The following is a 23,363-nucleotide window of genomic DNA, read 5'->3' as shown; positions in this document are numbered from 1 at the left end:
AACAGTGAACTTTACTAGCTGCAGAGAGTTAACAAATGTGCTACAAAGCTCTTCAACTCCCACACAAGCTGACTCATACAAGATAACAAAACTATTAGTTCTTGAAAGAACTCTATATTTTTCTTTATTGTTCCAATGACTTTCCCAGTTTTGAGGGGCACAATTTCAGAAGTGTACACTACAGAGAAAGCTATATTCAGAGATAGATGGGTGACCAGGTTATAAATCAAGGGAAAGAGTCCTGGTGACAAGTGCTTTATGTCTCCATCCCAGCTGCAAAATCCACCCGAAATGCAGTAATTTATCCAACTGCATCCACTATTTTTCCCACTAGCTAGCAGCCCATTCCAAAGCTAGCACAATCGTTGTTCAGTTCCTTCTTTTCACTGCATCCCTCTCATCTCATCTTTCTTTTTTTGTTGCTCTCATTTCAGAACTTGCGCCACATGTCTTCAGTTAATTTGCCCACACTCCTCATTTATGGGTCCAAATGTCATTTTCTGTGACTCACATGTTTTCTTCTAATACTTTTTATCTCAGTTCCTCCCCAGTGAACCCTTTTCGTTTCTGCTCGATCAACACAGTCCTGTCAAACACAAATCTGAAGTTTGTGATTTGTAAATGTCAAATTTAGATCAGGTATGTCTTTGGTTTAATTTTGATTTGTTTATATTTCCATTGCTACAGTTACTTCTGGGATCGTTATTTCTTTGTGCAATGGATCTGACTATATTGTTACTACAAGTAGTGACTTGCAGAGCACGTAACACAAGTGTAACCTTGTGTCTTCCTTCTATTTTGCCTGACTTGGGTCCAAATACAGATAAGTAACAAAAACAAGATCACAAAATCCCTTGGTGTACTGGTCTTTGTCTGGAAATTTGGACTTGGGCAAAGAGGAGGAACACACAGCAGCTCCTTCACCCTGACACCCCTTGTTTTTGCTGAGTGAAAGCCAGATCACGAGTCAGAACTACCTGTGACCTGAACCTTCAGGTACTATCACTGCAGAGGTGCTGCTCTACCACACACATCAATTTGTTTATACATAGCATTAGGAAAATAAGCCAAATTATTGAACCGTATGGGATGGATTAAGTCTTGTACACGTAGGTCCCTGAGAAGTCAGGAACGCCAAATAGCAGCCAAGAACAAAAATGCTTATAACAGAAAGCCTGCTGTGTTTATGACAGGAAGGACAAAAAAACTCCTCAAGTTGAGAGAGGTTTGTGGGAAAATGTTGCCACACTGGAAAGGGGGCTCCATAAAAGAGCTGATCAGAGGAACCCCAGTGATACCTGATGAGAAGCAGAAATTCCCTAGTCATAGAATCATAGAATGGTTTGAGTTGGAACAGACCTTAGAAATCACCTAGTTCTATTCTCCTGCCAGAGCTGATGGTGTATCTGAAATCTGGAAAGAAGTAAGGGAAGGAAGAAAGAGAAGATCAAGTTTGGATTAAGGTCAAATTTTAACTGGATGTGGTTATGGTGAAATTGCAGAAGGGGAGGGAGGGTATGCAGAGTGGTTTTGGATAAACCTTGTCATCAAGAATTGGAATTCTTGCATCAGTCTTGAAAAGGCTTAACAGAAACAAATAAAACTCCATGCTGATCTGTACACTGGTATATACAAATAAGATTAACTGCAACTACAACTTGATCTATTGATTAGATGCCACCAGATGATGAACTGCGAGGTAATGGCAAACTATTACCCAATTCAGTCTAGGAGCGGTGGAGTAAATCAATACATAGCAGATATCTGACTTTTTTTGATGGTTTTGGGGGAGGAAAACCTGCAAGTTGCTACATTCTTTTAGGTATGCACAGTACAGATATGTACCTTAGGAGCTACATTTTGCTCTTAGATTTCATGGAAAAATTACATGTTTTTTCTCAGCTGACTTCAGTGGACTAACTGGACCATCATTATGACAGCCGTACTCCCAGTAGTACCAGAAGCTTCATTGCTCAAGCTACATAATGGATTTCTGCCTGAGAGGTAAAAAGAGGAAAGTCTGTACAGGGGATGCAGATAATACCTGGAACTTTTCCATGGCTGGAACATCCAGCTTAAGTCAACTGTGGAATTCTCATTAAAATTCTGGAACATGTGGCTTTCATCCTGTCCCTTATGCAGAGATTAGACCTTGCTGCCCCTTAAACTTAATTAATTTTGACAGTGTTTATGCCATTATTTCTAGAAGGTGGAAGAAGAATATTTTTGCAGTTGTCAGTTTGAATATTTGCGGAGTTATAGCACTCTCCAGTTGAAAACCCAAATTGTAGAATCAGCAATATCAGTGACCAGATGTCATATACTTCAGTGCTGGGATAAGTATGATATTATTGTCTCTCCAGATTTAAAACCTCATTGAGATGACAAATATGAAAAGGAAACTATCAGTTCAAAATGCTATGGCTTCAGGTTAATACATTTAATTGGACTAAACAATGGAAAAACATGGAAATACTGCAGCAAGGCCAGTTAAGGGCCATCAGCATGACTGTGGCTGAAGAACAAGATGTACAAGGAAAAGATGAGAAACTTGGCTTTATTCTATCTGGAGAAAAGAAAGCTCAGTAGGGCATCTTACTTCTGTCTTCAGCTACTTGATGGAAGAAAACAGAGAAGATAAAGCTGCTATTCTCAGAGGGGAATGGAGATGCAACCAAAGACAACAGAGAGAATCTGGGACCTGCAAAATTCCTATTAGATACTAGGAAAACCTCTTACACTATAAGGGCAGTCAAATACTAGACCAGGTTTCCCTGAGGGGTTATGAGTCCTCCATCTTTGGATTTGTTTGAAATTTGACTGTATGTGGCTCTGAGTAATCTGATCTAATTGGATCTGATGTCCATAAATTTGTCTCATCTATTTTGAACCTGCTGACTTTTGTAGCAAGAAAATCTAGCAGTCTTTGAAGTAAAAAAAGTATTGTTTCATCTTAAACCAGCCTCCTATTGGTTTCACCACACTTTCTGGCTTGGAGAATACTTCACCAAGTATTCCTAATACTGAGGAATTTGCCAAAAAATAAACAGTTCTGCATTCATCTTGTCCAATATCTCCACAGTTTCCTAGAGCTTAATCATACCCCCACAGCTTTCTTGTCTCTTGTTTGAAATGTCTCAGCCTTTAGAGTTTCTCCTCATAAAGCAGCTACTTTGTCCTCTTAATTATCTTAGCTGTCTTCTTTGTACCTTCTCCATCCTGTCCTTGATATGCAGAGACAAGAATGGCATTCAGAACCCAAGATGTGGATGCTACAAGGTATTATATAGTGATAAAATAACTTTCCCTATCTTATTCTTAATACCCTTTCTTATGTTTTCCAACATTTTGTCAGCTATTTTTGCTGTTTCACATCAATCCAATAAACAAATAAAATTACTTGGTTTAGTCATTAAACAAAATATTATTAAACCCATCATGATATTATCATGATATGTATTAATCTGTCTGAACTGAACTGCAAGCTTAGACCCATAGAATGGCCATGGGCAGGGACACCTTCCACTAGACCAAGTTGCTCAAAGCCTCATCCAACTCGTCCTTGAACACTTAAGGGGATGGGGCAGCCACAGCTTCTCTGGGAAACCTGTGCCAGGGCCTCACCACCTTCACAGGGAAGAACTTTTTTCCTAATCATAGAATGGTTTGGGTTGGAAAGGACCTTAAGATCATCCAGTTCCAATCCCCTGCCATGGGCAGGTACATCTTCCACTAGACCAGGTTGCTCCAAGGCCCATCCATATCTAATCTGAATCTACCCTGTTCCAGTCTTGATACCATCAAATACTGTTGTGTTTTGAATATGTTTGCAGGTTTCTCATAACAATGAACATGTTTTCTTTTGTATTATGAAATGTCTATGATAATCTTGAGCATCCTTCAGGACTGATATAGCAAGAATGAGAACAGCAAGTATAGTATTAAGTGTGAATTACTGTGCTTTGGGGCTAATAACAAGGATTTGTGTTGCCAACTAGTTTACTAATATCAGAAGAAGAGAAAAAAAAAAAAGATGTTTTTTTAACTGATTTATTGTTGATCCCAATCAAAGGTGTCAAGCCTGGGGGTGATTTTGGTTATGACAAATCATAGAATCATAGAATAGTTAGGGTTGGAAAGGACCTTAAGATCATCTAGTTCCAACCCCCCTGCCATGGGCAAATCATGTAATTTAGGATTAATTGGATAATGCAAAAAGAAGATTTGCACTACTGACATTGGTACTACTGCCAGTGGTAAATCCTAACTTGGAATGCTATGCTTGGTACCCACTTTCACGCAAATTGAAAAAGATGCTGGGATGGTCTAAAAGAACAATTAGGAAAGAAAAGAGAAAGAGTCAGAGAGCTCCATTATTAACCCAGCAAAAGAAAGTCTCAGTTTGAGATATAATTCCTCTCTAGGAATATTAAAAAAGCAACATTAGGGCTGGAAAGAGCTATATAGTTCAAAGCAAAACACCAACACCAATGGCCATGAATAAATTTATATCAGAAATTGAAAACCAGAACCAGAAGAATGGGGGTAACAGATTGATACAGAGGCTTTTAATGTGCAGTCGCTTATTAAAAATTGCCCCCTTTCTTCAATATTGTGCAGATTTCCTTGAACAGTTCCTGACAAGAAACCACCTTCCTGAGCCGGGGACAGCCTAGCACCTTGACCCATTTCTCTGTCATTAACAAGTTCAACGACCAAACAGAAGTTTCTGCTGGGAGTGCTGGTTTTATAAAGAGGCCTCAGCAAACATTAAACCTCTAAAGCTCCAGAAACTCAATAGTGAGGAAAAAAATAAATCTCCCAAGAAAGATTACAAGGAGGTACAAAAGATTCAAAAACAAGATGGAGATCTTTAGCTTAAGAACTATGGATTTTGTCGATCTGCCAGACTGCTGCTGTATGTATCTGCCCTGAACTTACTCCTCTCTCTCTCAAGGAGATGCTGTGGTAGAGGAATTCTGTTCAGCAAAAGACCTGCTCGGTCTCAGGTGGAGAACTTTGTTTTAACTGTTTTCAAATAGCTGTTGGGAGAGTTTGGGGAGAAGGCACACACACACACATGCAGAAAACCAGTTTTGGAAAGTATCCTCTTGTGAAAGGAGAGGAGCAGTAAGCCTGCCCACCCTGGGGAGAGAATCTGACATCTGCTCACAGATACTGAACAACCAGGATGTCATGAAGACAAAGGCTCTCATGCAGTCAGATGACTTAAATTCTTCCTTCCAAGTGGAAAATGAGGTGGTGTACTGCAGAATATGATTTCCCAGGAATATGAAAGGCCTTTTACAGAGGAAAAATCAAGGATCTGGTTTTAGCAGTTATCAAGCTAGAGACTCCATATATGCCAAAAATAATGGTAAAGTTCTCCTTTCTCTTTGATTGTTTTCAATTATAAATACCATTTTTTCAGTCAAATATTTCATAGTTCAAACACGGAAAGGAGCACAAAGTTTGCACTACCCCTCTCTTCATGCCTCCGTGCTTATTCTGCAAACCATGGAGGGCCTTTAAAGGTAAATTTTGTTTCTGACACCTCATGATGATGTTACAAGAATGGTTTCTCACAGAAGCTCCAGTGTTACTTCTTATTTCATTCAGTTTGCTCTCCTATTTTGGTGCCTCTCCTTCTTATTAGAAGCCATTGTAGCAATTGTGTCCACTGCAAAACTGCTTCATAATTTTTTCATCTCTCTGCCTGGGTTTTTTTTTTTATATACAGCAGTCCTAAGGAAAACCTGGGGAGGCAACTATTATAGAATCATAGAATCATAGAATAGTTAGGGTTGGAAAGGACCTTAAGATCATCAAGTTCCAACCCCCCTGCCATGGGCAGGGACGCCTTGCTCTAAACCATATTGCCCAAGGCCTCGTCCAACCTAGCCTTGAACACTGCCAGGGATGAAGCTTTCACAACCTCCCTGAACAACCTATTCCAGTGCCTCACTACCCTAACAGGAAAGAATTTCCTCCTTATATCCAATCTAAACTTCCCCTGTTTAAGTTTTAACCCATTACCCCTTGTCCTGTCACTACAGTTCCTAATGAAGAGTGCCTCCCCAGCATCCTTATATGCCCCCTTCCTAGCCTGTCAGTTAAAGACTATGAAGTGGAAACATAACAAGATCAATCAATTTTGGAAAGCCCCATCTTCAATTTTTTTCTTTATTCAATAGACGCTATGTTCATCCACTTCAATAAAAGATTCCAGATAGTACAACAAACTACGATTATAGATCACTTAAGTGCTTGAATTGTGTCTTTCTCCATGGTCTGAGCAGGAAATTATGATCACTCTACCAAGGAATTTCACAAAACTCCTTCTATTGAGAAATACAGCTTTTTTCTGAGAACGTGAAGAGGTTCCCATCAATCACATAGTTCTGCCTCTTGGCAACTTTTCAGAAGTTACCAGCATCAGTCAGAAAGTCAAAGTGTGATGAAATGGATGAAGGTAAGCTCTCCCAGGGAAAGAAGAGAAAAGCTTGAGAACACATGTACATACCCTACAGGGAAGCTTTCAGATTAAGATCCCTTCTGACTCATTTCTGGTATCAGGTCAGTGTAAATTAATGATCACTTTGACTTTTCAAAAGAAGCCAAAATCTCTCTTAGCTGATTACTGAAGCTATGCATAGCATATTATTAACCACATAAAGGCCTGATTCTGCCATTAGCAGCAACCAGTCTTGCTGCTCCTCCTGTATCTCATAAAAGCCATGGGGATTTTCCTGCAAAACTTAGAAGTCGATACACAGACTGACTCTCACAGGATCTGTGTGTCTTAGGATCTCTGATCTATCAGGGAGCCAACCCCAGTCGTGGGGTCTCTAGTCATACCTTCCCACTGCAGCAAAACTGTGACCGACACTAGTCATGCACCAGAAACTCAACAAAAAGCAAACCTTCAACTTTCAATTTCAAAGTTATCCTTTGCTCTTTTGCCTTCAAAAGAATCTTTGGGAGCTGGATGTATTTCCCCGACTGCTTTCAGCTGTAATTTAAACCACCAGCCTTCTTTTGCTATGCAGCATGCCTTTCCTGTACTGCACTCGGATGATGCAAAGCTGGCCAGTTGCCCAGTAGGTCTTGCCTTCAATTTGTGCCAGGCCAGACAAATCTTAACTAGCAAGGTTAATATTCACAAGCGTGCTTCTGCTCTGAAAAGACATGTATGCACAGAGCCAACACTCAGCAGGAGTAAAACTCTCAGGGTTAGCTAGGGATCTCGAAGGAACCAAGAGAAATCCCTGTAAACTGCTGGAGACAGCTCTCCTGCGGCACTCCTTGGCCAGCTGGGGCTGTAACCTTGCACCTATCAGCCCTGAAAAGCAAAGCTCACGGCAGAATCCTCAACGATCCTTCTCAGAAATCTGGTGACTGATTGGGTCTGGAGCAGAAGAAAAAGGAGCACCAAGAGACTTCTTGGAAGAAGAGTCTGGTGGGCTGCCATCAGGCATTGCACAGAACATGGCCCACCAAGGAATAAGCTGCCTCCTTTGAGCTCTCCAATGTCTCCAGACCTCTACATCCAAACACGACTTTTTAACCTCTCTTCCCCACCCAAGCCCTTTGCTCCTTTACAGACAAACACACCAGTATCTCATTGCCCTTCTCTGTGGTCACTGAAGTTGCCTTCCACCTGCAAAATTAAATACCAGTAAATGGTCATTTAGGTGTAATTTGACAATAAAATACAACAAACTAAGAAACTAAATGTACTGATGAAACAGGCAGTTAGTTTAATTCAAAACCTGAGCGAAAATATCAAACTCCTACTCAGAGAGCACACAGTTGACAGGAGAAAAAATCCTGTCAAGTTCCATTTGCATGTTGTCTAGCAGAAGAGGAGACCCAGCGCATCAGGAGTCATTTACTAAAATCTAATTTTTCAGGAAGTGTGCTGTCCACATTTATTGGGTGTTTTTTGCCAATAAAACATACTGATTTTTTTAAAACAAGAAAATCAACATGTGAGCTGAGATGGTAAAAAAAAAAAAAAAAGAAACAGCATTATCTCATTTAAAAAATAAGGATCAATGTTTTATTTTAAAGAACATTTATTGAATTTATTATTTATTTTTAGCATATTATGCACTTTCCTGTTAAGTATGCATTCCTGTTATAGTATATATATATTATCAAATACAAAGTTAAATTAACACAAGCATCAATTTCATATTTAAATGATACTTAACAGTTGTAATATAGTTCACTTTCTTTTGGTTTTCTAATAAATTATTAGAAGTTCTTACATTGACAACCAAAATTAACTTAATTGAAGCTCAGCTTTAGCAGAATCAGTCTTTAGCAGATTTCTGTAAATGGTCCAAGTATGTTTGCACTAGGAATGTATCCTCCTGCTGCCACACTAGAGATAAGAAGGGACTTGCAGACTCCCAAAACAAGCAGAAACATTCAACTGAATCTCTCTGAACACACTATTTTTCCAACCATGCTTATAATTTACTAAAATATCATCTTTTTTTCACCATCAGTTGCCATTTTTTTTCCATGCAGTGTCTTTATGTGTGAACACCTATGGTCAAATTTGTCATAAGCTTTTGTGCTAATTCCTTGTTCGATTAACAAATTATGACTTAAGCTTCAGCACACACAAAACCAAAGTATTTCAATTTTAAAATTGTATCCATAGAAACCTTTTAGCACATATTGAGAGAAATATAATTAAAAAACTGTCACTGGAAATAACTGTGATTTCCCTATTTTCATTTTCCTGGAAGTATATGAAATCGCAATTGTGCAGTTCATACCTAACAGTAATTTATATGAGATAAAAACCATTTTAAGTTTCTTTCAGCTGCACAATAAAGAATTAACCACCTTGTGGGGACATGCTTCATTACTTTCTCATCTTCAAAGCTGACAAAATTAAATCTCCCTTGTAATTCTTAAAGTCTTGACAGACTCAGTGCAGTATATGAATGCTTACACAAACCTCAGGACTAAATAATAATGCTGCTATCACATGTATTATGTAATACAGGAACTAAACAATTAGTTGAAAACAAATAACTTTTCAATTTTCCATTAGTGTGTATACACTTCAGCATTATCTGTTACAAATGATACACTATCATAATGATGCATTATCAAAGTTCAGAGCTGGAGTATATCTCTTGGAACTGGAGACACTACTAATGGGGTATTATTAATGTCTTGAAAATAATCATGTGTGTGGTGGATGGTTCTGCTTTAACTGTGCAGTTAAAAACAATTACGGGAAACATTTTGATACTTCTGTGATTTGAGTCCAAAATAAAAAACATACCCATTTCAGAAGTCTTTGTTTTCTCAACTGAAAAAAGGATCTAATGTATTGGTAATATACTACCTGCTGTACCAAGATTTATCATTTTGGCTAAGATAATCTTAGAAAACAACACTAATTTGTCATCATTATCATGCAAGCTTTGCAGGTGACTTTAAGTACTATTGTGCATTTTTTTTTATCTTAAGCAGCAACCTTTCATGGATGGATTGAAATCCATCCACGGGTCCTGAAGGAGCTGGCAAATGAAGTTGCTAAGCCACTGGCCATCATATTTGAAAAATCATGGCAATCAGGTGAAGTTCCCCATGACTGGGAAAAGGGAAATATAACCCCCATTTTAAAGAAGGGGAAAATGGATGACCGAGGGAATTACAGACCAGTCAGTCTCACCTCTGTGCCTGTCAAAATCTTGGAGCAGATTCTCCTGGAAGGCATGCTAAGGCACATGAAAATCAACAAGGTGCTTGGTAACAGCCAGCATGGCTTCACTAAGGGGAAATCCTGCCTGACCAATTTGGTGGCCTTCTATGATGGGGCTACAGAACTGATGGACAGGGGTAGAGCAGTTGATGTCATCTACCTGGATTTGTTCGACACTGTCCCACACAACATACTTGTCTCTAAATTGGAGAGACATCAATTTGATGAATGGACCACTCGGTGGATAAAGAGCTGGCTGGAGGGCTGCACACAAAGAGTTGTGGTCAATGGCTCAATGTCCAGCTGGAGACCAGTAACGAGTGGTGTCCCTCAGGGATCGGTGTTTGGACCGGTCTTGTTTAACATCTTCGTTGCTGACATGGACAGTGGGATTGAGTGCGCCCTCAGCAAGTTTGCCGATGACACCAAGCTGTGTGGTTCGGTTGATACGCTGGAGGGAAGGAATGCCATCCAGAGGGACCTTGACACACTTGTGCCAGCCTCATGAAGTTTAACCATGCCAAGTGCAATGTCCTACCCCTGGGTCGGAGCAATCCCAGTCACAGCTACAGGCTGGGCAGAGAAGAGATTCAGAGCAGCCCTGCGGAGAAGGACTTGGGGGTGCTGGTCGATGAGAAAATGAACATGAGCCAGCAGTGTGTGCTTGCAGCCCAGAAAGCCAACCCTATCCTGGGCTGCATCAACAGGAGCATGACCAGCAGATCGAAGGAGGTGATCCTGCCCCTTTGCTCTTGTGAGACCTCACCTGGAGTACTGTGTGCAGTTCTGGTGTCCTCAACATAAAAAGGACATAGAACTGTTGAAACAAGTCCAGAGAAGGACCACAAGAATGATCAGGGGACTGGAGCACCTCCCATACGAAGATAGGCTGAGAAAGTTGGGACTGTTCAGCCTGGAGGAGACTTCGTGGAGACCTCATAGCAGCCTTCCAGTATCTGAAGGGGGCATATAGGGATGCTGGGGATGGACTCTTCATTAGGTGACAGAACAAGGGGTAATGGGTTAAAACTTAAACAGGGGAAGTTTAGATTGGATATAAGGAGGAAATTCTTTCCTGTTAGGGTAGTGAGGCACTGGAATAGGTTGTCCAGGGAGGTTGTGAATGCTCCATCCCTGGCAGTGTTCAAGGCCAGGTTGGACAAGGCCTTGGGTGATAGGGTTTAGAGTGAGGTGTCCCTGCCCATGGCAGGGGGGTTGGAACTTAGAATCATTGATGAACTTGATGATCTTAAGGTCCTTTCCAACCCTAACTATTCTATGATTCTATAACCTTCCAATTTTATTTTATTTTTATAGCCCTAAAGAAAAAGTTCTGTGTGTTTTATCTGAAGCCATGATCAAACTTGCTTTTGCCTCTCATACAGCAGTCCACTATGATTTACTGAGAAACTTCTGAAGAAGCTACAGCAAGTCACACTGTCCACTACTATATTCACCAAGCCAAGCAGCTCGTTTCTCCTCTCTCTCTCTAGAAAGTGTAACGGATGGGCATTTTGTATTTCAGCAAGAAGGTGACACAACCACATGCTCCCTAGCTGGTGGCTGTGCAGGCAGCATGTCAAACTCTCTGGGAAGAGCATGACCTCAAGGTGGCCAAGCCCAGCCAAAACAACCTTAGCAGTACATTTCCAAGCCTTGTGGCAAGCACTTGCTGAACCTCTGCAGTAAACATATCTTGTCCCTGTTCTCACAGCCAGTAGCACATCTTTCCAGGGGTATTCTTCTTCAGTGTCAATTCCCTACCCAAGTTTTAAAAAGCAGAGAGGACAGGGTTAGTAAGATCTTTTAAAGGGCAAAAATGAACAACTATTTATCTTTCTTTGCGTGAATTACAACGCAAACTTAGCTAGAGACATGCAAGAAACCTTACTTTACTGAATTTTTAGGGTATGTAATTTTCTTCCTAGCTTTGATTTTACTTTTTGTCAAAAGATTTAATTTCTTTGGGCTGCCTTAGTCACTAAAAAAAAAAGGTTTAAACAACAATTCCAGTGCTTAAAGCTGCTTTTAGAGGTTTGCTTACCTGAGTCAAATTTCACCTTACTCATATAGCAAATCGGAGTCGGTTAAAGTAAGGAACCTGTAGAAAAAGATAGTGTACCATGACTTCTTCATCTGACAGCTGCCTCTCTAGAATTTAAAATAAAAATGTGTAGTCTGTATAAAACATTATTTTCAAGGTAGTTAAGAAAAAAAAATCTCTATTTTTAGTAAGTTTCTACTTGAATTGGAAGGGGGCGGGGTATTTTCTATGTGTGCGTGTGTGCATGAAACTCCAGCACAAACACATGGACAGTTTATACATCATGGACAAACTGGAATGAGTTCATGTTATAGTACAGCAAGACTGCCTCCACATGTGCTCCAAATGAGATACTGGATGGATTTTTCAGGAAATTCAAAGCAGCATCAAAGGAATTTCACTTATTTCACTCCTGTCAATCTGAGGAAGGTTGGTTTTGAGGGGGAGTTTATTGGCTTGCTTGTAAAGATGGCCAGTTTTATTAAAATAGAAGAACTGACTTCCTTTAGTTTTGTGCCATAACAGGGAACCAATCATAACCATTTATCTGTAGGAAGATTAAGTTCTCTCCCGTCCAAAGAAAAGACCCTATTGCATGGATCTCCAGGTGAGTTGCCCTGTGCACAACACGCTGCTATGCAGAGACACCAGCTCACATTCATCACTGACCACAGCCTACACACGCCTCACTGGGCTGGCTCTCCAAGGCAGCCCCATGCTCCACAGCCCTTGCTGCACTTTCAGCTCCAAAGGCAGCACACAGCAAAGGTGTCTCTTGTGCTTTGATATCAGTTATGCCCTGATGTAGCTATAAATTGGGAAGATATCGACAGCTCTAAATTCAGTCTCAAATTTTCGTTGTACATCTTGGTGCTTAATTTCTCTATTGCTTTGCTTTTGAGCTTGTGGCTGTCAAGCTGGCTTACTTATCTTCTTCTGTATCAAAATAAAAGCATGGCTAGTTTAAAAGGGCTGACACAAAATCCTGTAAACTGAATGAAAGAAAGCAAAACAAACAAACAAAAACCCCTGCCTCAGCATAATTGTCTCTATAGCATGAGAAAGATGTCACTTTTTGACAGCGATTCTCAGATTTTTAAATTCTCTGTATTGATTCGTGTTACTGTCATTGTTGAAATGTGAATACAAGATTGAGTTTGCTTACTGAGATCTATTCAAAACTTTACTAATAGCTTAACAAATATATAAAAAACTCAGCTGCATGGAGGCAGACATCCTAAAAGGTGTCTTCTTAATAAGGGAAGAGTTCACAGAGCTGCCAGAGGGCATTATATTCACCCTAGAATACAACAAATGCATTTGAAGAGAAAAGTACTGGCACAGGCACTGACTCTGCTGGTTCTGCCCTGCTAAGAGAAAGGCAGATAGGGAAATCTATTTTTCTTAGTAGTAAGTTACAATTTGACTAGCACAAGGAACTCATTTGTTGAATTATCTTAAAATCATCACATTTCAGAGTAGAACCACACTTTAAATATGGAGAATGTTATTTGCTGTATATGTATTATGTTATTAAGTATAATTAAAGTTGAAAGCCACAGAACCACACTCAATGCTACTGCAAGACTATAGAACATTTCTGTGGCCAGCACAATAAAGTACCATATGCTGAAGATGCCAACAGCCAAATAATACATATAGTAGCCTAAACTAAAGCATGCTGTGGGCCAGTATCTGTGCAAATGTTCCAGAAATAAGTAATGAATAAGCATTATGAGAAACAACTACGTCACTGCAAACATCATCATTTCTAGATATGCAGACTGCCAAAAACAAAACATAAGCCTTGAAGAACAAAACTTCTTTTTACAAGTGCAAAATTCTACAGTATGTCAATGTTTGAGGTATCTCAAAGATATCACATCTAGCTAAAGTATTTCACCTTTTGACTTTTCTAGAAGACTTGCTGTGACTTTTTCAGGCACTAAAGTCACACAGAATATTCTATGTTCCCTTTGTACACTTCAGAAGTAGACAACAAAAGCTTTTTTTTTTTTTCCCTTACATTATGTTTTATTCATAACCATTGAAAAGAAAAATTGAAACTATGGTGAGAGCCACTCTTTAGACTTGTCTCTATTAGAAAATTGAATCAGAACTGGAAATAGTTGCAGACACAGACACCCGGGACCAGCACTGAAAACAGAGCAAGACCTAATGCAGATCTGGAAAAGGCAGTTCCAGTACAGTTTAAAAAATGAGACTGAAATGAGATCTGATTTGCACCAGGGTTACCACTGGAATTATTCACTGGCGAAAGAGGAGAGGGCTACTCTGAGAACAAAGAAAATGGACTCCGGAAGATCCACAGTTTACAATACACATCCTCTTCCCAGCAGATCTGGACTCTGAACACCTTCAAAGGAATGAACTCCCCCAGGAAAGGCCACCACTGGCAAAGGTGCTGAGAACATGATCCAGTGCAGTGGCTCTCCCTCAACCAGAGGCATCTGATCTGATGCTCTGGGATGTTTCTCAGCTAAAACCATTTTTCAGTCTGTACTGAAACAATCCCATTTATTGACCTACATAGCATTGAAACTATGACAGTCAGAGCCTGATTCTGTTACAGATTCTTCCTGATTCTGACTGTTCTTTCTCATACTTGGTAAAAATTCCCATTAGGAGAGGATATAGGAGCCATGTTCCCAGCCAGTAATACCTATACTGCATTATCAGTATGTACCAAACTGTGGCTCTTTTCAGTCTTCTACATTCATAGGTAGCCATGAGAAATAAATCATACATTAGAGAAGCATTACCATTTCATCAGCTTGCATCTGTAGCCAGACTGTTCTCCAGGTACATGGAGCACAAAACTGAAGTTCTTCCTAAGCAAAGAACCAAAGAGATAATGAATCAAGACACTCACTAAAGAAATTGCTATTTGACCAGTTCCCATTCCTTTAGCTCTGCAAAAATTCAACTAATATAATTTTGAGAAGAAATTGTGGGGTTTTTCCTCAGAGAAGAGGAGGTCTAGCTGAAGTGATAACAGGGGCTACAAAGCTGGAAGAACTTCAACAGAGATATACCTCTGACCATGGAAAATATAATGGTTATGAGATGTTTGGGCAATTTATCACCATTTATACTGCACTACCGGTATAAGTTTATATGTGAATATACCAGTGCTATGGTAAGGGGAGCTACAGAAAAACCTATGCATAAACAAAAGTGGATTACATATAAAATAAAACTTTCACCTACCATCTTTCTTCCTGTAGATTATATTAAGCAACATTTACCAGTGAATTTATCAGTAGGGCTTTTTCCAAAAGAGGAGGCACCCCACTCTATTTTTTACCATATGTGAACAGAGAAAAAAATAATTCACATTCCTTTAAATACCACATAACAAAACAGATTAAAAACCAAAATGAGCTAATATTTAGATAAATACTATTGCAATTATGTCACGCAGTTTTTTATATCAGATGAATTGTAGCCTCAGAATGTTAATAAAAGACATAAAGTCTTCATCCATAGTTTACTGTTTAAAACAATGACAATTTGTAACAGGAGTCCAAAGTATTTTACACATACTACTTATCCACTTAAAAAGGGGGTGGGGGAGCTAAAGACAGCAAGGAAAGCAACAGGGGCCTGATCCTGTTCCCATCAAAGAAAATGGGAAGTTTGCCATTAACTACAAGAGGCTGGATTGCGCCTTTGGTTTGCTGGCAGAACTGCACGTGTATTTTGCATTTTCTTTTGTGGCTAAAACGCAGTCATTTGCTGCCCTCTAGAAGCAGACCCTGGCACATACTTTGGTTTTCTTCAATAACAAGCCTGTTCCCAGCTGTGGTTTTTTTAAATGTATGTAACAACAACGCAGAGCAATTTTGAAAAACTAGAGTGATGTAATGATCTATGAGATTCTCCAAATACACAGACATTCGATAACATGATTGGTCATTCTGGTGGATAAATGGAATGGGGTCATATATTTCTCCTGGGATTATCAGAGTTAACTTCCAAGGAAAAATTAACTGAGATCATTCCATTACCCTGCTTAATAAAACTGAAAATTAGCAAAAGAGGGTCATGACTGCATTTTCTCAAGTACAACCCTCACCACACTGATACAGTTCACAGAGAGGATCAGAGATTCATCAGGTCATGCTAAAATATGACAAAATAAGTTAGCAAGTTTCAATTATATGTAATGTTTTAACAGTTAATTTTTTTACTGCCCCCAAAAGTAGTAGAAATCTCATTTATTAATAATGACTATTTTCTCATCAAGTTTTTAGAAATTTTTGTTCAATTCTACTTTGGTTTTATTAGTGCAGAATGAAAAATCTACAAAGTGCTGGGAAGTGTCTTGTTTCCTCCAACTCTAGAATGACCTAGAAATGGCTGCTGAAATCTCCTTCAAATAAAAAAAAAAAAAAAAGACGACACTCAAACCTTCCAACCTCAGCTCCCAGCAGAACTCAAAGAATCTACGTGTAAAAGCAATGAAGAAGATTCGAATGTCATCCACCATTCAATTATCATCACGTAATGCAATTAGAACATGAGTATATGGTTTGATTTTCACTACCACCACCAGTGGAGTTTATGGGTGAAGTATTTGAAAGTAGAAATATTTTTCTAGTACAATCCCACAAACTGCCAAGTGCCATTTACGTAGATCTCACACCATGCTCATTACTACATTATATTCCCCAAAAGCAACCAAGGACTTGCAGACCAAGTCTTGAACAGATGAAAGGTTCTTGATTTACCTTAGATCAGACTAATACTATCAGAAAAACTGCTCACTTAAGGATTTTTGCACTAAGCTACAAAAATCTGATGTATTCATATTTACCAGCCTTTTTTTTTTTAATCTTGCTTCTTTTCACAATACTTTGACAACAAAGACAAGAAGGATGGACTTGCACCTTTAAATCTGAATTTAGGTACTAATGAGAATCAAAGTGAATATGATTGCTGTGCCATATATCATTTTAGAGACTCCAAATTCTCCAAATTTAGATTCTGGTTGGTGAAATATATTTCTGATGTCTCATTTAAATGTCAAAAGTCAGGTAAAATGAATCTGCAGCTGTTTGCATCTTGGAATAAACGGTAATTTATCAGCAATGCTAATGTTGCACACTTTCCAGAATGAGTCTGAATATTTTTCCTTTGAAAAGTGCACATCAAAGATTTGAGAACTTATTTCAAGTACATTCTCCTCCTAACTACATCTATGCTATTTTGGCTTCTAATTGACTTATCTAAAATCAAAGCTTGTTTTAAACTGAAGTACATGGCAAGGTCAAGACCAAGGATGCAAAGGTTTAAACAAGTTTTCCATGAATAAAAAATAGTTGTACGGTCTCCAAAGAAGTAAACAAAGATAAGAGGGTAATCACTTTATTTGAGTCAACTGCAAGGTCAGTAAATGTGTGTACTCCCACACTAAAATACAAGCAGAGGGTGGGTCATGCACATGTCAAGCCCTAAGCATACCAATCAAGACCAGCATAAGCTTATCTGTTTTACATACCCTTAAAGAATGTCAAGCCAGGTTCTCAGAAAAATCTCAGCTTGCTGGCTGTGGAGTTTTCAGCTAAATAAAGCATGGAGTGGATGCCACCAAGCGGTAGCTGTTATCACATACCAGTATCTTCAGCCTGACCACGGTTTAGGCTGCCACTTCAGCTGCAGAAAATATTCCTGGTAGAGCAGTTCGTTGGGAACAGAATTCTACTACTGTAAAAAGGGGAAAACAATTCACTGAAGATAAAATTCAGCTCCTACTGCTAATGACAGAACTGCCATGGATTTAAATGACACCAGTATCAGCTTCCTTTTGAAGCCTTATAAAACACTGATAATCTTCTCAGTGTAAATCCAAGGTTGCCTGAAAGCCCAGACAACAAACATGCAAGAGAGACCCTAGGTGCACCCAGAAAAGACCCTCTGACTATAACTGATTATTTGGGTATATCTACACTGCTAAACGTTACAGGGCCATGAGACCAAGTATTGCTTAATTGTTTTATCACTCCTCTACTCAGGGCAGTTCCAAATGGTTCTCTTTCAGACAAAGTACAGGCACAGTGCTGGGAAAAATTTACTCCAGGGAACAATCACAGCAGTCAGTTGGTTGAAACTACACCAGGTTTGCTGTGTCCGCTCCGCAATTGACTTTCTCCATTCCCTACCATCCTTCAATATTATTGCAGCAAATTTTGCCCCTCAAATATCTCATAAACCACATCCCAGCACATATATAGCCTCAGTTCTATGCTATAAAAACACTCAGGAGGGCTATTTCATGCTTTTGCATTATTTCAGCCACAGTGGCGCCGCAAGAGACCCAGAGGAGACATCCAGGCATAGAGTACAGATGCAGCCAGCCCGCTCTACTACCAGTACTGAGCTAGTAATTACAGTGAAGGCATAAGGCGACCCAGATCCCTGGGAAGCAGTTGCTTATATGGAATCATAGAATCACCTAGGGTGGAAAAGACCTTTAAGATCATCAAGTCCAACCGTTACCCCAGGACTGCCAAGTCCACCACTAAACCATGTCACTAAGGGCCCCATCTACACTGTTTCTGAACACTTCTGGGGACAGTGATTCCACCACTTCCTGTTCCAATGCCTGACCACCCTTTCAGTGAAGAGGTTTTCCCTACTATGCAGTCTAAACCTCCTCTGGCACAGCTTGAGGCCATTACCTATGAGAAGCAATTTAGAAACATGCCTTGTCTACAGTCTCATTCTTGAAGAGCATTATAGACAACCTTCAAGAATCCTGCCACAACTGACAGTATGAGTCTAGCATAGAAGACATGAAGAAACATCCATCAAAGGTATCGCACCTGGTATGTGTTGCAGATGCCTGGTCCAAACACAAGCTCCATCCATCTCACCGCTACTGCAACCTCCCTTCAGTTGTAAAGGGTCTAGGAGAAATTCCCTACCTGCTGAATGGCAAAACAAAGAATTCTTTACTCTCCAAGCTACTTCTCAGGCAGCAAAATGAATTGACACCAGTTTTGTATTTATTTTAATAAACATGGAACTGAAAAAGAAAAATTCTGACTTGCTTGTTCCTGTTGACTAGAATTCATTTCAATAATAAAATATGTCTGGAAAATAACTATTTACTAATTAAAATTATGTACTATGTTAATAATGCAAGTGTCTATTTAATTAATGTGTGCATTATCACAGTTATCTGAAAGCAAAAGGCAGATTAGATTGGTTCTGGCACTAGCCTGAGGGGAATGGCAAGACAGCCTGGCTTCACTGCCTGCCTTCATCAATCAGAGCCCTGGAAAGCCAAGTGAGCTGCTTCAGTGCTATTGCCACTGAGGGAGTGAGGAATGGTGCTGAAGAATGGACAGCAGGCCCACTCTCCAAAGCTGCCTTTCCTCACTTTCCTCATTTATACACTGATTTCAAATAAACCTTTTGCTTCTTACTAAAGATTCCCATGGAGAAGTGCAATAATAGTCTCCTTGCAAGAGTCCCCTCTGCCCTGTCTTTCCAGCAACACAAGTAGACAGGCAGGGGTTCTTCAACAATGCTCATAATGTGCCTAGATGGCTCAGAACCTTGAGCAGGCTTTGGTAAAGCACTGTGACAGCCTAGTCTAGGACTTCTACAGTGCTACCAATAACAACTGGAACACCATTTATTGACACTAATGAATAAGAACATTCAGAACAGTCTAGACCGCAAATCCAGGAAACAGATGTTTTCCGAAGCCTTCCCTGGCATATGAATCAGTACTCACTACACGTAACTGAGATCATGGTCTGCATCACAAGTGTGATTGCCTTCAATAGAGTATTAAACATCATAAACCAGTGTCAACACAGAACATCTTCATCTGTCAATATATGAGCTGTACATCTTAATGATAAATCAGAAATAATGTGGATTAGGTAGACTGGAGAAGCAATTCAAGGGGTAGGGTGCTACTACATAAATGAGAATCTGGGAAAAACGAGTCTGAAAGTGCATATGGTATAGAAAAGTGGCAGCAAGACTAAGACAAAAACTTCCTGACACATCACTGAAAACAGGAGACACCAAAAATGACTTCCATAGCAGCCATGTTCCAGACATAATTTGCATTTCACCTTTGAGCTTGGTTTGCATAAGTACAAACACAGGAGTATATATATTTACCCAAAGGTAAGCAAAGAAGCAAACAGAAGAACTTTCAGTTCATAAAAAACAAAAACACCACAAAACCTGCATGCTTGTACTGAACAAGATTAAAGATTTCCCTAGACCTGCACCCTACCTCTGACAGTGGCCAAATCTCTTTTAAAGAACTAAGAACACAACAGGCAAATGCATAAATCAAGAAGCTTCTACACTCTAACCAATACTGACAAAATGGATGACAGAAGGTTATCCCAGCCTATGGGTATTAGCCCGAAGAAACGATGTTTTTACTGTTTTTCTAATTATGCTGTCATTTTTTTCTCTAACAAACTAACTGATTTTTAATTAAGATATCCAGAACTTGGTATTGGAGACTTGTGCATCAGGGAAGCATGGTTCCCACAAGCTGCCTCGTGCTCTTGAGAAAACACAGAGGTAGGAGTAAGAGGTGGTCTAGTTCCTGCATTAAGTAAGAGAACTGCCCACCCAATGTAGTGGAATAGCAGGAAGAGGGGAGCTGTTGTACCAGAAGGAAACACTTGAAATTATTAAATCCCAAAGAACAATCTCCAATCCCCCACTATGAGCTAAACTCATATGCTAAAATTGTTTGACATCCAAGGTCTACAGCGATTGCCTTTCTATACATATAACAGGATTTGATAGCATACGTGGATGTGAAAATATAAAATGTTTATTTTGTTTTTTTAGTTTAAAGATTTTAAAAAATATTATAAATTTACAAAACTCACTAGGAGAAAAGAAGTAGTCACATCAACATATAGGCAGCTCATCATTTACATACAGAGAATCACACAAACTGCAGTGCACGGATGAACCTCTGGACCAGCAGGGATCAGCTTGTGAGTACTATACCATACTGATTAACCTCAGTTAACTTACATGAAAGTGACTGAATATTCTATTAATATTTTACACATGTATCCAGGACAAACTCCTTGACAAAATGTGAAATTCCCACCCAGAAAAATGGCTGTATCTTACCAATGGCTAAAGTGTTCCCTAAATATTACAGAATAAATTCTATCCCACTTCATGTTCTGGAAGCTTCCACAGACTCATGCATATCCTGTTTTTTCTACCCAGCCATGACGGACAATTCTTCACCACTGCTGAAAACTGCTAGAGTTGTACAGTGTTGCTCAGTACAAAAGTACAGAGAATTTACTCAAGTTCATTTAAATCAGGAGGACTCTGTTGCTTATGCTCTGAGGGAATATTGGAAAACACTGTCAATTGAATATTTCAGAGCTTTCATATCTTTAGAATTTGTCATTCATAAGATGTCATCATCTTTACTGTGTTATTCTGGAAACTTACTTAGAGGTAATGAGCTGGAAATTTGGCATTACTTTCAACATCATTCTCCACAATTATTTCTAAATCACAGTACAAAAATATTTTCCCACTCCATGATTTATGCAGCTTGTGCTCTTCTGCACTCTCTGATGACTCAAAATTTCAGCAGGCCCTTATGACATTGCTTTCAACTTCCTATGTGCAGCTGGAGCTGGTGGACCACACATTCCAGGACTATCTGCAGCATCATATTAAGAACTATTAAGTTCAGTTATGTGCAGAATCAGCACATACAGATTTAGTTTTTTAACGTCTATTCCAAGACCTGTACTTCAGGACTGAAGCAGATTCAGTTTGCAGTAGCTGAATATGAGCTGTCATTCCTCTTTTGTGTCTTGCTCCAGTGACAACTACTTTGAAAATAAGGAAAAGTTAATTGTGATGAAAATCAAAGTGACTTGCTCAAGTGTCAAAACCTGCACAAGCATCAGTCTCTTGTTTCTCATTAGTCTCTCATTTCTCATTTGAAGAAAATAACTCTGTACTTCTAACAGTGTTTAGATAGCACCTCATACACCATTCTGCTGTTTATTAAGAATTCCTGGGTATTTGGGTACTTGCTTTGCTTGAGCTTTCCTAGGTGAACAAGTGTAAACATGCTCTAAGTAGCAGCATAGATGTTTTCATCTTTCAGAGCTCTTAACACTACAGAAATGGGTTACAATTTGTGAGCTAGAGGTCCTGCTGCACTACAGGCTCTTGTAAAGAGACAAGACCACTGAGGGACACCAGGAGATTCCACAAAGAACACATCAAGGGCGATGATTTGTAATTTAGCACTTAAGAGCAGGATGCTATGTGAGCACAAAAAAACAGTGTATGGGGAGAGGGGAGGAAATAAATTTAACAGGGTAAACCTTGCTCCGATATGTCAGTTGTTCGCATAAAGGACAAAGTGCTTAGACTTAACTGGGTCTAAGTAGAGGAATCACACTGAAATGGAATGGTGTGGCTCAGAAAGTGTACAAGGTAAAAAATAAGTAGATAGTATGAACTATAAGACTGCACCCCAATAACATGCAGTGTGACATGGTAGAGAGACAGGTAATAAAGTACCCACAGTGGTGATTGTCTGTAATGAATAAGATTTAAGAGTGGCAAACTCAGATATTGCTACAGTGGGAAGAATTACAGAATTGCACATTAATAATAGTGATGTCATTATTACCTAGGTCATTAAAATGATTTATGAGATTATTAATAGTGGTTTGGTTGTTGAATCAGCATTAAAGCCTTTCATCTCAGGCCTGCAGTCAAAAATGAAGACCATCAGGTAACAGCTAACCTCTCACCTCTGCATCCTCTGAAGGATATTTTGGCATTAGATGCATTAGTCTTCCAGGTCCTCAAGGACTGTAAACCTCTGGGGTGAGTTTTACCACTGATTTCATAAATTTTCCCTTGAGAAAAATGGCACTGTTTATTTTAGGTTGGTTGGTGCAAACCATTAAATAGATCCTTATTATCTGAAGATTAGTTTGTGAATTAAGGTTTCAATTTAAGTAATCTAAATTATCTATTTTTAACAGAAAAAAAATCAATGAAAAGTTAAAAAACTAACCTTAATTAAATCAGTTTCTCCTTACATGCACAGGCAAGCATATCAGATTTTCTCCTGCATGCTAGCACTTGTCTAAGCCCTCAGCTCTCGTGCACTGCTCTACATTCGAGTGGGTTTGTGTTGGACAAATCACAATTCCTCCCTTTCCTCCATTAGTTTGTCTTGCACACCACCCCCTGGGACTTTGCCAGCAGCAAAGTGCCAGAGCTGAAGAGGATGTTACACAGCCCCTAAGCAACATTCTCAATACGTTGCCTTTAAAGAGAGGGGATCTATGGGTTTCTTTGGGCTTTTTTTTCTCTTTTCTTAAAGACCTTTGCTGGTGCTTGCAGGGATTTTTCCTCATGGCTGCCCAGCCTCAACCGCTTTCTGTGGCAGACTGATGGGCTGCTTCACCTGGTACCACTTTTCACTTGCCAAGCCTGGAAAGAAGATTTACCAAAAAAATTAGTTTTACGGATTTAATATTACTATTTTTAAAATGAGACAGACTCGAG

General features: G+C 39.4%; 1 long non-coding RNA gene across 5 annotated transcripts; it reads right to left on the bottom strand.

Moving 5' to 3' along the window:
* Positions 1-102: 102 nt before the first annotated feature.
* LOC133208704 (uncharacterized) lies at positions 103-23,015 on the bottom strand. 5 transcript variants are annotated; one of them, XR_009724495.1, is made up of 6 exons: positions 22,867-23,015; positions 18,626-18,730; positions 14,485-14,629; positions 11,778-11,884; positions 7,615-7,660; positions 103-586 (listed from the first exon to the last, which is right to left on the bottom strand). It is a non-coding gene; the product is annotated as an uncharacterized LOC133208704 (long non-coding RNA). The 5 variants fall into 5 exon arrangements; XR_009724497.1 differs by having other exon boundaries at positions 14,561-14,629; XR_009724493.1 differs by lacking the exon at positions 14,485-14,629.
* Positions 23,016-23,363: the final 348 nt, after the last annotated feature.

Source organism: Neopsephotus bourkii, unplaced genomic scaffold (assembly GCF_033783945.1).
Source record: "Neopsephotus bourkii isolate Nb327-2 ecotype Australia unplaced genomic scaffold, CSIRO-AGI_Nbou_v1 NB_275, whole genome shotgun sequence".
NCBI classification, from domain to species: Eukaryota; Metazoa; Chordata; class Aves; order Psittaciformes; family Psittacidae; genus Neopsephotus; species Neopsephotus bourkii.
Note: the sequence above shows the minus strand (reverse complement) of the source record. Positions and strands in the feature narration are given on the sequence as shown.